Raw genomic sequence first — 17,575 nt, 5'->3', positions numbered from 1 at the left:
GAGTGGTCTGTTGGCTGATAAGCAGGGTTGGGGTCGGAGTGGTCTGTGGTCTGTTGGCTGATAAGCAGGTTGGGGTCGGAGTGGTCTGTGGTCTGTTGGCTGATAAGCAGGGTTGGGGTCGGAGTGGTCTGTGGTCTGTTGGCTGATAAGCAGGTTGGGATCGGAGGGGTCTGTGGTCTGTTGGCTGATAAGCAGGGTTGGGATCGGAGGGGTCTGTGGTCTGTTGGCTGATAAGCAGGGTTGGGATCGGAGGGGTCTGTGGTCTGTTGGCTGATAAGCAGGTTGGGATCGGAGGGGTCTGTGGTCTGTTGGCTGATAAGCAGGGTTGGGATCGGAGGGGTCTGTGGTCTGTTGGCTGATAAGCAGGTTGGGGTCGGAGTGGTCTGTTGGCTGATAAGCAGGGTTGGGGTCGGAGTGGTCTGTTGGCTGATAAGCAAGGTTGGGGTTGGAGTGGTCTGTTAGAATTTTAACTAATTAATTTCTGAATTGGCTGATTTGAAAGGAGCAGGGTTGGGGTCAAAACATCTGTGGTCTGTTGGCTGGGTAAGATTGGGGTCATCTGTTCTGTCTGATAAGCAAGGGTTGAGTGATACCATCTGTTGTCTATACTAAGAGGGTGGGGATAGTGGTCTGTGGTCTGTTGGCTGATAAGCAGGGTTGGGGTCGGGTGGTCTGTGGTCTGTTGGCTGATAAGCAGGGTTGGGTAATCCATGTGGTCTGTGGACTGTTGGCTGATACCATCAGGGTTGGGGTCGGGTGGTCTGTGGTCTGTTGGCTGATAAGGACCTTGGGTTAACTATGGTCTGTCTATACTAGGTTGGGTAATACCTGTTGGCTGATAAGCAGGGTTGGGGTCGGTACCATCTGTGGTCTGTTGGACTGATAAGCAGGGTTGGGGTAGGACCTGGGTCATGTTGTCTATTGGACTGATAACATGGTTGGGGTCTGGGTGGTAATATGTTGGCTGATAAGCAGGGTTGGGGTAATGGTCTGTGGTCTGTACTAGGACCTGGGTAATACTAAGCAGGGTTGGGGTTCGGTCTGTGGTCTGTTGGCTGATAAGCAGGGTTGGGGTATATTAGGACCTCTGTAATCATGTTGGCTGATAAGCACCTGGGTAATACGGATGGTCTATACTAGGACCTGATAATACCATTGGGGTCTATACTAGGATTGGGTAATAAATGTTGTCTGATAAGCAGGGTGGGTAATCAATTTGTCTGTGGAGCTGGACCTGGTAATACCAATGTTGTCATATACTGAAGGACCTGGGTAATACCATCTGTTGTCTGTTTAGGACCTGGGTGATAACATCTGTTGTCTATACTAGGACCTGGGTGATACCATGTCTATACTAGGCTGATGTTGTCTATACTTAGGGTTGGGTAATACCATGGTCTATACCTGGTCAATAACATGTTGTCTATACTAGACCTGGGTGATACCATCTAATTGTCTATACTAGGACCTGGGTGATACCATGTTGTCTATACTAGGACCTGGGTAATACCATGCTGTGTCTATATAGGACCTGGGTCACCATGTTGTCTATACTAGGACCTGGGTAATACCATCTGTTGTCTATACTAGGACCTGGGTAATAACATGTTGTCTATACTAGGACCTGGGTAATACCATCTGTTGTCTATACTAGGACCTGGGTAATAACATGTTGTCTATACTAGGACCTGGGTAATGCCATCTGTTGTCTATACTAGGACCTGGGTAATACCATCTGTTGTCTATACTAGGACCTGGGTAATACCATCTGTATTCTATACTAGGACCTGGGTAATACCATCTGTTGTCTATACTAGGACCTGGGTAATACCATCTGTTGTCTATACTAGGACCTGGGTAATACCATCTGTTGTCTATACTAGGACCTGGGTAATACCATCTGTTGTCTATACTAGGACCTGGGTAATACCATCTGTTGTCTATACTAGGACCTGGGTAATACCATCTGTTGTCTATACTAGGACCTGGGTAATAACATCTGTTGTCTATACTAGGACCTGGGTAATACCATCTGTTGTCTATACTAGGACCTGGGTAATAACATGTTGTCTATACTAGGACCTGGGTAATACCATCTGTTGTCTATACTAGGACCTGGGTAATACCATCTGTTGTCTATACTAGGACCTGGGTAATACCATCTGTTGTCTATACTAGGACCTGGGTAATACCATCTGTTGTCTATACTAGGACCTGGGTAATACCATCTGTTGTCTATACTAGGACCTGGGTAATACCATCTGTTGTCTATACTAGGACCTGGGTAATAACATGTTGTCTATACTAGGACCTGGGTAATACCATGTTGTCTATACTAGGACCTGGGTAATACCATCTGTTGTCTATACTAGGACCTGGGTAATAACATGTTGTCTATACTAGGACCTTAATACCATGTTGTCTATACTAGGACCTGGGTGATACCATCTGTTGTCTATACTAGGACCTGGGTGATACCATCTGTTGTCTATACTAGGACCTGGGTAATACCATGTTGTCTATACTAGGACCTGGGTAATACCATCTGTTGTCTATACTAGGACCTGGGTAATACCATCTGTTGTCTATACTAGGACCTGGGTAATACCATGTTGTCTATACTAGGACCTGGGTAATACCATCTGTTGTCTATACTAGGACCTGGGTAATACCATCTATATTAGGACCTGGGTAATAAGCTGTTGTCTATACTAGGACCTGGGTAATACCATGTATATACTAAGACCTGTAATACCATCTGTTGTCTATACTAGGACCTGGGTAATACCATGCTGTCTATACTAGGACCTGGGTAATACCATGTTGTCTATACTAGGACCTGGGTAATACCATCTGTTGTCTATACTAGGACCTGGGTAATACCATCTGTTGTCTATACTAGGACCTGGGTAATACCATCTGTTGTCTATACTAGGACCTGGGTAATACCATCTGTTGTCTATACTAGGACCTGGGTAATACCATGTTGTCTATACTAGGACCTGGGTAATAACATGTTGTCTATACTAGGACCTGGGTAATACCATCTGTTGTCTATACTAGGACCTGGGTAATAACATGTTGTCTATACTGGGACCTGGGTAATACCATCTGTTGTCTATACTGGGACCTGGGTAATACCATCTGTTGTCTATACTAGGACCTGGGTAATACCATCTGTTGTCTATACTAGGACCTGGGTAATACCATGTTGTCTATACTGGACCTGGTTAATACCATCTGTTGTCTATACTAGGACCTGGGTAATACCATCTGTTGTCTATACTAGGACCTGGGTAATACCATCTGTTGTCTATAGTAGGACCTGGGTAATACCAGCTGTTGTCTATACTAGGACCTGGGTAATACCATCTGTTGTCTATACTGGGTAATAACATGTTGTCTATACTAGGACCTGGGTAATACCATCTGTTGTCTATACTAGGACCTGGGTAATACCATCTGTTGTCTATACTAGGACCTGGGTAATACCATCTGTTGTCTATACTAGGACCTGGGTAATACCATCTGTTGTCTATACTAGGACCTGGGTAATACCATCTGTTGTCTATACAATAACATGTTGTCTATACTAGGACCTGGGTAATACCATCTGTTGTCTATACTAGGACCTGGGTAATACCATCTGTTGTCTATACTAGGACCTGGGTAATACCATCTGTTGTCTATACTAGGACCTGGGTAATACCATCTGTTGTCTATACTAGGACCATGTTGTCTATACTAGGTAATACCATCTGTTGTCTATACTGGGACCTGGGTAATAACATGTTGTCTATACTGGGACCTGGGTAATACCATCTGTTGTCTATACTAGGACCTGGGTAATACCATCTGTTGTCTATACTAGGACCTGGGTAATACCTGTTGTCTATACTTGGGTAATACCATCTGTTGTCTATACTAGGACCTGGGTAATACCATGTTGTCTATACTAGGACCTGGGTAATACCATCTGTTGTCTATACTAGGACCTGGGTAATACCATGTTGTCTATACTAGGACCTGGGTAATACCATCTGTTGTCTATACTAGGACCTGGGTAATACCATCTGTTGTCTATACTAGGACCTGGGTAATACCATCTGTTGTCTATACTAGGACCTGGGTAATACCATCTGTTGTCTATACTAGGACCTGGGTAATAACATGTTGTGTATACTAGGACCTGGGTAATACCATCTGTTGTCTATACTAGGACCTGGGTAATAACATGTTGTCTATACTAGGACCTGGGTAATACCATCTGTTGTCTATACTAGGCCCTGGGTAATACCATCTGTTGTCTATACTAGGACCTGGGTAATACCATCTGTTGTCTATACTAGGACCTGGGTAATAACATGTTGTGTATACTAGGACCTGGGTAATACCATCTGTTGTCTATACTAGGACCTGGGTAATATCATGTTGTCTATACTAGGACCTGGGTAATAACATGTCTAGACTAGGACCTGGGTAATAACATGTTGTCTATACTAGGACCTAGGTAATACCATGTTGTCTATACTGGGACCTGGGTAATACCATCTGTTGTCTATACTAGGACCTGGGTAATACCATCTGTTGTCTATACTAGGACCTGGGTAATACCATCTGTTGTCTATACTAGGACCTGGGTAATACCATCTGTTGTCTATACTAGGACCTGGGTAATAACATGTTGTCTATACTAGGACCTGGGTAATACCATCTGTTGTCTATACTAGGACCTGGGTAATACCATCTGTTGTCTATACTAGGACCTGGGTAATACCATCTGTTGTCTATACTGTTGTCTCTATACTAGGACCTGGGTAATACCATATGTTGTCTATACTAGGACCTGGGTAATACCATCTGTTGTCTATACTAGGACCTGGGTAATACCATGTTGTCTATACTAGGACCTGGGTAATACCATCTGTCTATACTAGGACCTGGGTAATAACATGTTGTCTATACTAGGACCTGGGTAATACCATCTGTTGTCTATACTAGGCCCTGGGTAATACCATCTGTTGTCTATACTAGGACCTGGGTAATACCATCTGTTGTCTATACTAGGACCTGGGTAATAACATGTTGTGTATACCAGGACCTGGGTAATACCATCTGTTGTCTATACTAGGACCTGGGTAATACATGTTGTCATACTAGTTGTCTAGACTAGGACCTGGGTAATACCATCTGTTGTCTATACTAGGACCTGGTAATACCATGTTGTCTATACTGGGACCTGGGTAATACCATCTGTTGTCTATACTAGGACCTGGGTAATACCATCTGTTGTCTATACTAGGACCTGGGTAATACCATCTGTTGTCTATACTAGGACCTGGGTAATACATGTTGTCTATACTAGGACCTGGGTAATAACTGTTGTCTATACTAGGACCTGGGTAATACCATATGTTGTCTATACTAGAACCTGGGTAATACCATGTTGTCTATATTAGGACCTGGGTAATAACATGTTGTCTATACTAGGACCTGGGTAATACCATGTCTATACTAGGACCTGGGTAATACCATCTGTTGTCTATACTAGGACCTGGGTAATACCATGTTGTCTATACCTGGACCTGCAATAACATCTGTGTCTATACTAGGACCTGGGTATACCATCTGTTGTCTATACTAGGACCTGGGTGATACCATGTTGTCTATACTAGGACCTGGGTAATACCATGTTGTCTATACTAGGACCTGGGTAATACCATGCTGTGTATACTAGGACCTGGGTAATACCATGTTGTCTATACTAGGACCTGGGTAATACCATCTGTTCTCTATACTAGGACCTGGGTAATACCATGTTGTCTATACTAGGACCTGGGTAATACCATCTGTTGTCTATACTAGGACATTTACATTTACATTTAAGTCATTTAGCAGACGCTCTTATCCAGAGCGACTTACAAATTGGTGCTTTCACCTTATGACATCCAGTGGAACAGCCACTTTACAATAGTGCATCTAGGTCTTTTAAGGGGGAGAAGGATTACTTTATCCTATCCTAGGTATTCCTTAAAGAGGTGGGGTTTCAGGTGTCTCCGGAAGGTGGTGATTGACTCCGCTGTCCTGGCGTCGTGAGGAGTTTGTTCCACCATTGGGGGCCAGAGCAGCGAACAGTTTTGACTGGGCTGAGCGGGAACTGTACTTCCTCAGTGGTAGGGAGGCGAGCAGGCCAGAGGTGGATGAACGCAGTGCCCTTGTTTGGGTGTAGGGCCTGATCAGAGCCTGAGGTACTGAGGTGCCGTTCCCTCACAGCTCCGTAGGCAAGCACCATGGTCTTGTAGGACATGGGTAATACCATCTGCTGTCTATAGTAGGACCTGGGTAATACCATCTGTTGTCTATACTGGGTAATAACATGTTGTCTATACTAGGACCTGGGTAATACCATCTGTTGTCTATACTAGGACCTGGGTAATACCATGTTGTCTATACTGGACCTGGGTAATAACATGTTGTCTATACTAGGACCTGGGTAATACCATGTTGTCTATACCTGGACCTGGGTAATACCATCTGTTGTCTATACTAGGACATGGGTAATACCATCTGTTGTCTATACTAGGACCTGGGTAATAACATGTTGTCTATACTAGGACCTGGGTAATACCAGCTGCTGTCTATACTAGGACCTGGGTAATACCATGTTGTCTATACCTGACCTGGGTAATAACATGTTGTCTATACTAGGACCTGGGTAATAACATCTGCTGTCTATACTAGGACCTGCAATAACATGTTGTCTATACTAGGACCTGGGTAATACCATATGTTGTCTATACTAGAACCTGGGTAATACCATGTTGTCTATATTAGGACCTGGGTAATAACATGTTGTCTATACTAGGGTAATACCATGTCATACTAGGACCTTAATACCATCTGTTGTCTATACTAGGACCTGGGTAATACCATGTTGTCTATACCTGACCTGGGTAATAACATGTTGTCTATACTAGGACCTGGGTGATACCATCTGTTGTCTATACTAGGACCTGGGTGATACCATGTTGTCTATACTAGGACCTGGGTAATACCATGCTGTGTATACTAGGACCTGGGTAATACCATCTGTTGTCTATACTAGGACCTGGGTAATACCATCTGTTCTCTATACTAGGACCTGGGTAATACCATGTTGTCTATACTAGGACCTGGGTAATACCATCTGTTGTCTATACTAGGACATTTACATTTACATTTAAGTCATTTAGCAGACGCTCTTATCCAGAGCGACCTTGGTGTTTTCACCTTATGACATCCAGTGGAACAGCCACTTTACAATAGTGCATCTAGGTCTTTTAAGGGGGAGAAGGATTACTTTATCCTATCCTAGGTATTCTTAAAGAGGGGGGTTTCAGGTGTCTCCGGGAAGGTGGTGATTGACTCCAACCCTGTCCTGCGTCGTGAGGGAGTTTGTTCCATCATTGGGGGCCAGAGCAGCGAATAGTTTTGACTGGGCTGAGCGGGAACTGTACTTCCTCAGTGGTAGGGAGGCGAGCAGGCTAGAGGTGGATGAACGAGTGCCCTTGTTTGGGTGTAGGGCCTGATCAGAGCCTGAGGTACTGAGGTGCCGTTCACAGTCCAGAGGCAAGCACCATGGTCTTGTAGGACATGGGTAATACCATCTGTTGTCTATAGTAGGACCTGGGTAATACCATCTGTTGTCTATACTGGGTAATAACATGTTGTCTGGGGGTAATACCATCTGTTGTCTATACTAGGACCTGGGTAATAACATGTTGTCTATACTCTGGACCTGGGTAATAACATGTTGTCTATACTAGGACCTGGGTAATACCATGTTGTCTATACCTGGACCTGGGTAATACCATCTGTCTATACTAGGACATGGGTAATACCATCTGTTGTCTATACTAGGACCTGGGTAATAACATGTTGTCTAATACCATAATACCAGCTGTTGTCTATACTAGGACCTGGGTAATACCATCTGTTGTCTATACCTGGACCTGGGTAATAACATGTTGTCTATACTGGGACCTGGGTAATAACATCTGTTGTCTATACTAGGACTTGGGTAATACCATGTTGTCTATACTAGGACCTGGGTAATAACAGCTGTTGTCTATACTAGGACCTGGGTAATACCATCTGTTGTCTATACTGGGTAATAACATGGACCCTGGGTAATACCATCTGTTGTCTATACTAGGACCTGGGTAATACCATCTGTTGTCTATACCTGGACCTGGGTAATAACATCTGTTGTCTATACTAGGACCTGGGTAATACCATCTGTTGTCTATACTAGAACCTGGGTAATACCATCTGTTGTCTATATTAGGACCTGGGTAATAACATGTTGTCTATACTAGGACCTGGGTAATACCATCTGTTGTCTATACTAGGACCTGGGTAATACCATGTCTATACTAGGACCTGGGTAATACCATCTGTTGTCTATACTAGGACCTGGGTAATACCATCTGTTGTCTATACTAGGACCTGGGTAATACCATGCTGTGTATACTAGGACCTGGGTAATACCATCTGTTGTCTATACTAGGACCTGGGTAATACCATCTGTTCTCTATACTAGGACCTGGGTAATACCATATTTGTCTATACTAGGACCTGGGTAATACCATCTGTTGTCTATACTAGGACATGGGTGATACCATCTGTTGTCTATAGTAGGACCTGGGTAATACCATCTGTTATCTATACCTGGGTAATACCATGTTGTCTATACTAGGACCTGGGTAATACCATCTGTTGTCTATACTAGGACCTGGGTAATACCATGTTGTCTATACTAGGACCTGGGTAATACCATCTGTTGTCTATACCATTTACATTTACATTTAAGGAGACGCTGAGCGTAAAATTGGTGCTTTCTACCATGACTCCAGTGGAACAGCCACTCTAGTGCATCCTGGGGGGGAGAAGGATTATCATCCTATCCTAGGTATTCCTTAAAGAGGTACATATATTTCCTGTCTAGGGAGTTTGTTCCACTAGGACAACAGTTTTGACTGGTAATACCATCCTCAGTGGTCTATACTGGAGAACGACCTGGGTGTAATAACATGTACTGAGGTCTGCCCGTAGGACACTGGTCTTGTAGGATACCAGCTGTTGTCTATACTAGGACCTGGGTAATACCATCTGTTGTCTATACTGGGTAATAACATGTCTATACTAGGACCTAGGTAATACCATCTGTTGTCTATACTAGGACCTGGGTAATACCGTTGTCTATACCTGGACCTGGGTAATAACATGTTGTCTATACTAGGACCTGGGTAATACCATATTTGTCTATACTAGGACCTGGGTAATACCATCTGTTGTCTATACTAGGACTAGGTAATACCATCTGTTGTCTATACTGGGTAATAAATATGTTGTCTATACTAGGACCTGGGTAATACCATCTGTTGTCTATACTAGGACCTGGGTGATACCATCTGTTGTCTATACTAGGACCTGGGTAATACCATCTGTTGTCTATACTAGGACTTGGGTAATACCATCTGTTGTCTATACTAGGACCTGGGTAATACCAGCTGTTGTCTATACTAGGACCTGGGTAATACCATCTGTCTATCTAGGACCTGGGTAATACCATGTTGTCTATACTAGGACCTGGGTAATACCATCCAAAGTCTATACTAGGACCTGGGTGATACCATCTGTTGTCTATACTAGGACCTGGGTAATAACATCTGTCTATACTAGGACCTGGGTAATACCATCTGTTGTCTATACTAGGACCTGGGTAATACCATCTGTTGTCTATACTAGGACCTGGGTAATACCATCTGTTGTCTATACTAGGACCTGGGTAATAACATGTTGTGTATACTAGGACCTGGGTAATACCATCTGTTGTCTATACTAGGACCTGGGTAATATCATGTCTAGACTAGGACCTCTGTCTAGGTAATAACATGTTGTCTATACTAGGACCTAGGTAATACCATGTTGTCTATACTGGGACCTGGGTAATAACATCTGTTGTCTATACTAGGACCTGGGTAATACCATCTGTTGTCATACTGGGACCTGGATAATACCATCTGTTGTCTATACTAGGACCTGGGTAATACCATCTGTTGTCTATACTAGGACCTGGGTAATAACATGTTGTCTATACTGGGACCTGGGTAATACCATGTTGTCTATACTAGGACCTGGGTAATACCATGTTTGTCTATATTAGGACCTGGGTAATAACATGTTGTCTATACTAGGACCTGGGTAATACCATGTCTATACTAGGACCTGGGTAATACCATCTGTTGTCTATACTAGGACCTGGGTAATACCATGTTTGTCTATACCTGGACCTGGGTAATAACATGTTGTCTATACTAGGACCTGGGTAATACCATATGTTGTCTATACTAGAACCTGCAATACCATGCTGTCTATACTAGGACCTGGGTAATAACATGTTGTCTATACTAGGACCTGGGTAATAACATGTTGTCTATACTAGGACCTGGGTAATACCATGTCTATACTAGCATCCATCTGTTGTCTATACTAGGACCTGGGTAATACCATGTTGTCTATACCTGGACCTGGGTGATACCATCTGTCTATACTAGGACCTGGGTGATACCATGTTGTCTATACTAGGACCTGGGTAATACCATGCTGTGTATACTAGGACCTGGGTAATACCATGTCTATACTAGGACCTGGGTAATACCATCTGTTCTCTATACTAGGACCTGGGTAATACCATGTTGTCTATACTAGGACCTGGGTAATACCATCTGTTGTCTATACTAGGACATGGGTAATACCATCTGTTGTCTATAGTAGGACCTGGGTAAAACCATCTGGGTAATACCATGTCTATACTGGGGGTAATACCATCTGTTGTCTATACTACCTGGACCTGGGTGGGTAATACCATCTGTTGTCTATACTAGGACCTGGGTAATAACATGTTGTCTATACTAGGACCTGGGTAATACCATCTGTTGTCTATACTAGGACCTGGGTAATACCATCTGTTGTCTGCTACTAGGACCTGGGTAATACCATCTGTTGTCTATACTAGGACCTGGGTAATACCGTGTTGTCTATATTAGGACCTGGGTAATAACATGTTGTCTATACTAGGACCTGGGTAATACCATCTGTTGTCTATACTAGGACCTGGGTAATACCATGTTGTCTATACCTGGACCTGGGTAATAACATGTTGTCTATACTAGGACCTGGGTAATACCATGTTGTCTATACCTGGACCTGGGTAATACCATCTGTTGTCTATACTAGGACATGGGTAATACCATCTGTTGTCTATACTAGGACCTGGGTAATAACATGTTGTCTATACTAGGACCTGGGTAATACCAGCTGTTGTCTATACTAGGACCTGGGTAATACCATGTTGTCTATACCTGGACCTGGGTAATAACATGTTGTCTATACTAGGACCTGGGTAATAACATCTGTTGTCTATACTAGGACTTGGGTAATACCATGTTGTCTATACTAGGACCTGGGTAATACCAGCTGTTGTCTATACTAGGACCTGGGTAATACCATCTGTTGTCTATACTGGGTAATAACATGTTGTCTATACTAGGACCTGGGTAATACCATCTGTTGTCTATACTAGGACCTGGGTGATACCATCTGTTGTCTATACTAGGACCTGGGTAATACCATCTGTTGTCTATACTAGGACCTGGGTAATACCATCTGTTGTCTATACTAGGACCTGGGTAATACCATCTGTTGTCTATACTAGGACCTGGGTAATACCATGTTGTCTATACTAGGACCTGGGTAATACCATCTGTTGTCTATACTAGGACCTGGGTAATAACATGTTGTCTATACTAGGACCTGGGTAATACCATCTGTTGTCTATACTAGGACCTGGGTAATACCATCTGTTGTCTATACTAGGACCTGGGTAATACCATCTGTTGTCTATACTAGGACCTGGGTAATACCATCTGTTGTCTATACTAGGACCTGGGTAATAACATCTGTTGTGTATACTAGGACCTGGGTAATATCATCTGTTGTCTATACTAGGACCTGGGTAATAACATGTCTAGACTAGGACCTGGGTAATAACATGTTGTCTATACTAGGACCTAGGTAATACCATGTTGTCTATACTGGGACCTGGGTAATACCATCTGTTGTCTATACTAGGACCTGGGTAATACCATCTGTTGTCTATACTAGGACCTGGGTAATACCATCTGTTGTCTATACTAGGACCTGGGTAATACCATCTGTTGTCTATACTAGGACCTGGGTAATAACATGTTGTCTATACTGGGACCTGGGTAATACCATATGTTGTCTATACTAGGACCTGGGTAATACCATGTTGTCTATATTAGGACCTGGGTAATAACATGTTGTCTATACTAGGACCTGGGTAATACCATGTCTATACTAGGACCTGGGTAATACCATCTGTTGTCTATACTAGGACCTGGGTAATACCATGTTGTCTATACCTGGACCTGGGTAATAACATGTTGTCTATACTAGGACCTGGGTAATACCATATGTTGTCTATACTAGAACCTGGGTAATACCATGTTGTCTATATTAGGACCTGGGTAATAACATGTTGTCTATACTAGGACCTGGGTAATAACATGTTGTCTATACTAGGACCTGGGTAATACCATGTCTATACTAGGACCTGGGTAATACCATCTGTTGTCTATACTAGGACCTGGGTAATACCATCTGTTGTCTATACTAGGACATGGGTAATACCATCTGTTGTCTATAGTAGGACCTGGGTAATACCATCTGTTGTCTATACTGGGTAATACCATGTTGTCTATACTAGGACCTGGGTAATACCATCTGTTGTCTATACTAGGACCTGGGTAATAACATGTTGTCTATACTAGGACCTGGGTAATACCATGTTGTCTATACCTGGACCTGGGTAATACCATCTGTTGTCTATACCTGGACCTGGGTAATACCATATGTTGTCTATACTAGGACATGGGTAATACCATCTGTTGTCTATACTAGGACCTGGGTAATAACATGTTGTCTATACTAGGACCTGGGTAATACCAGCTGTTGTCTATACTAGGACCTGGGTAATACCATGTTGTCTATACCTGGACCTGGGTAATAACATGTTGTCTATACTAGGACCTGGGTAATAACATCTGTTGTCTATACTAGGACCTGGGTAATACCGTGTTGTCTATACTAGGACTTGGGTAATACCATGTTGTCTATACTAGGACCTGGGTAATACCAGCTGTTGTCTATACTAGGACCTGGGTAATACCATCTGTTGTCTATACTGGGTAATAACATGTTGTCTATACTAGGACCTGGGTAATACCATCTGTTGTCTATACTAGGACCTGGGTGATACCATCTGTTGTCTATACTAGGACCTGGGTAATACCATCTGTTGTCTATACTAGGACCTGGGTAATACCATCTGTTGTCTATACTAGGACCTGGGTAATAACATGTCTATACTAGGACCTGGGTAATACCATGTTGTCTATACTAGGACCTGGGTAATACCATGTTGTCTATACTGGGACCTGGGTAACCACCATGTTGTCTATACTAGGACCTGGGTAATACCATGTTGTCTATGGGACCTGGGTAATACCATCTGTTGTCTATACTAGGACCTGGGTAATAACATGTCTATACTAGGACCTGGGTAATACCATGTTGTCTATACTAGGACCTGGGTAATACCATCTGTTGTCTATACTAGGACCTGGGTAATACCATCTGTTGTCTATACTAGGACCTGGGTAATAACATGTTTGTGTATACTAGGACCTGGGTAATACCATCTGTTGTCTATACTGGGACCTGGGTAATAACATCTGTTGTCTATACTGGGACCTGGGTAATACCATCTGTTGTCTATACTAGGACCTGGGTAATAACATCTGTTGTCTATACTAGGACCTGGGTAATACCATCTGTTGTCTATACTAGGACCTGGGTAATACCATCTTTGTCTATACTGGGACCTGGGTAATACCATCTAGGACCTGGGTAATACCATCTGTTGTCTATACTAGGACCTGGGTAATACCACCTGTTGTCTATACTAGGACCTGGGTAATACCATCTGTTGTCTATACTAGGACCTGGGTAATACCTATACTAGGACCTGGGTAATACCATCTGTTGATATATACTAGGACCTGGGTAATACTGCATCTGTTGTCTATACTAGGACCTACAGGTAATACCATCTGTTATTGTCTATACTAGGACCTGGGTAATAACATGTTGTCTATGCTAGGACCTAGGTAATACCATGTTGTCTATACTAGGACCTGGGTAATACCATCTGTTGTCTATACTAGGACCTGGGTAATACCATCTGTTGTCTATACTAGGACCTGGGTAATACCATCTGTTGTCTATACTAGGACCTGGGTAATAACATGTGTGTATACTAGGACCTGGGTAATACCACATCTGTTGTCTATACTAGGACCTGGGGTAATACCATCTGTTGTCTATACTAGGACCTGGGTAATAACATGTTGTGTATACCAGGACCTGGGTAATACCATCTGTTGTCTATACTAGGACCTGGGTAATATCATGTTGTCTATACTAGGACCTGGGTAATAACATGTCTAGACTAGGACCTGGGTAATAACATGTTGTCTATACTAGGACCTAGGTAATACCATGTTGTCTATACTGGGACCTGGGTAATACCATCTGTTGTCTATACTAGGACCTGGGTAATACCATCTGTTGTCTATACTAGGACCTGGGTAATAACATATTTGTCTATACTGGGACCTGGGTAATACCATATGTTGTCTATACTGGGACCTGGGTAATACCTATGTTGTCTATATTAGGACCTGGGTAATAACATGTTGTCTATACTAGGACCTGGGTAATACCATGTCTATACTAGGACCTGGGTAATACCATCTGTTGTCTATACTAGGACCTGGGTAATACCATGTTGTCTATACCTGGACCTGGGTAATAACATGTTGTCTATACTAGGACCTGGGTAATACCATATGTTGTCTATACTAGAACCTGGGTAATACCATGTTGTCTATATTAGGACCTGGGTAATAACATGTTGTCTATACTAGGACCTGGGTAATACCATGTCTATACTAGGACCTGGGTAATACCATCTGTTGTCTATACTAGGACCTGGGTAATACCATGTTGTCTATACTAGGACCTGGGTAATAACATGTTGTCTATACTAGGACCTGGGTGATACCATCTGTTGTCTATACTAGGACCTGGGTGATACCATGTTGTCTATACTAGGACCTGGGTAATACCATGCTGTGTATACTAGGACCTGGGTAATACCATGTTGTCTATACTAGGACCTGGGTAATACCATCTGTTCTCTATACTAGGACCTGGGTAATACCATGTTGTCTATACTAGGACCTGGGTAATACCATCTGTTGTCTATACTAGGACATTTACATTTACATTTAAGTCATTTAGCAGACGCTCTTATCCAGAGCGACTTACAAATTGGTGCTTTCACCTTATGACATCCAGTGGAACAGCCACTTTACAATAGTGCATCTAGGTCTTTTAAGGGGGGGGGGAGAAGGATTACTTTATCCTATCCTAGGTATTCCTTAAAGAGGTGGGGTTTCAGGTGTCTCCGGAAGGTGGTGATTGACTCCGCTGTCCTGGCGTCGTGAGGGAGTTTGTTCCACCATTGGGGGGCCAGAGCAGCGAACAGTTTTGACTGGGCTGAGCGGGAACTGTACTTCCTCAGTGGTAGGGAGGCGAGCAGGCCAGAGGTGGATGAACGCAGTGCCCTTGTTTGGGTGTAGGGCCTGATCAGAGCCTGGAGGTACTGAGGTGCCGTTCCCCTCACAGCTCCGTAGGCAAGCACCATGGTCTTGTAGGACATGGGTAATACCATCTGTTGTCTATAGTAGGACCTGGGTAATACCATCTGTTGTCTATACTGGGTAATAACATGTTGTCTATACTAGGACCTGGGTAATACCATCTGTTGTCTATACTAGGACCTGGGTAATACCATGTTGTCTATACCTGGACCTGGGTAATAACATGTTGTCTATACTAGGACCTGGGTAATACCATGTTGTCTATACCTGGACCTGGGTAATACCATCTATTGTCTATACTAGGACATGGGTAATACCATCTGTTGTCTATACTAGGACCTGGGTAATAACATGTTGTCTATACTAGGACCTGGGTAATACCAGCTGTTGTCTATACTAGGACCTGGGTAATACCATGTTGTCTATACCTGGACCTGGGTAATAACATGTTGTCTATACTAGGACCTGGGTAATAACATCTGTTGTCTATACTAGGACTTGGGTAATACCATGTTGTCTATACTAGGACCTGGGTAATACCAGCTGTTGTCTATACTAGGACCTGGGTAATACCATCTGTTGTCTATACTGGGTAATAACATATGTTGTCTATACTAGGACCTGGGTAATACCATCTGTTGTCTATACTAGGACCTGGGTGATACCATCTGTTGTCTATACTAGGACCTGGGTAATACCATCTGTTGTCTATACTAGGACCTGGGTAATACCATCTGTTGTCTATACTAGGACCTGGGTAATACCATCTGTTGTCTATACTAGGACCTGGGTAATACCATGTTGTCTATACTAGGACCTGGGTAATACCATCTGTTGTCTATACTAGGACCTGGGTAATAACATGTCTATACTAGGACCTGGGTAATACCATGTTGTCTATACTAGGACCTGGGTAATACCATCTGTTGTCTATACTAGGACCTGGGTAATACCATCTGTTGTCTATACTAGGACCTGGGTAATACCATCTGTTGTCTATACTAGGACCTGGGTAATACCATCTGTTGTCTATACTAGGACCTGGGTAATAACATGTTGTGTATACTAGGACCTGGGTAATACCATCTGTTGTCTATACTAGGACCTGGGTAATATCATGTTGTCTATACTAGGACCTGGGTAATAACATGTCTAGACTAGGACCTGGGTAATAACATGTTGTCTATACTAGGACCTAGGTAATACCATGTTGTCTATACTGGGACCTGGGTAATACCATCTGTTGTCTATACTAGGACCTGGGTGATACCATCTGTTGTCTATACTAGGACCTGGGTAATACCATATGTATGTCTATACTAGGACCTGGGTAATACCATCTGTTGTCTATACTAGGACCTGGGTAATAACATCTGTTGTCTATACTGGGACCTGGGTAATACCATATGTTGTCTATACTAGGACCTGGGTAATACCATGTTGTCTATATTAGGACCTGGGTAATAACATGTTGTCTATACTAGGACCTGGGTAATACCATGTGCTATACTAGGACCTGGGTAATACCATCTGTTGTCTATACTAGGACCTGGGTAATACCATGTTGTCTATACCTGGACCTGGGTAATAACATGTTGTCTATACTAGGACCTGGGTAATACCATATGTTGTCTATACTAGGACCTGGGTAATACCATGTTGTCTATATTAGGACCTGGGTAATAACATGTTGTCTATACTAGGACCTGGGTAATAACATGTTG

The sequence above is a fragment of the Oncorhynchus nerka genome, unplaced genomic scaffold (genome assembly GCF_034236695.1).
Source record: "Oncorhynchus nerka isolate Pitt River unplaced genomic scaffold, Oner_Uvic_2.0 unplaced_scaffold_2945, whole genome shotgun sequence".
Classification (NCBI taxonomy): Eukaryota; Metazoa; Chordata; class Actinopteri; order Salmoniformes; family Salmonidae; genus Oncorhynchus; species Oncorhynchus nerka.
Note: the sequence above shows the minus strand (reverse complement) of the source record.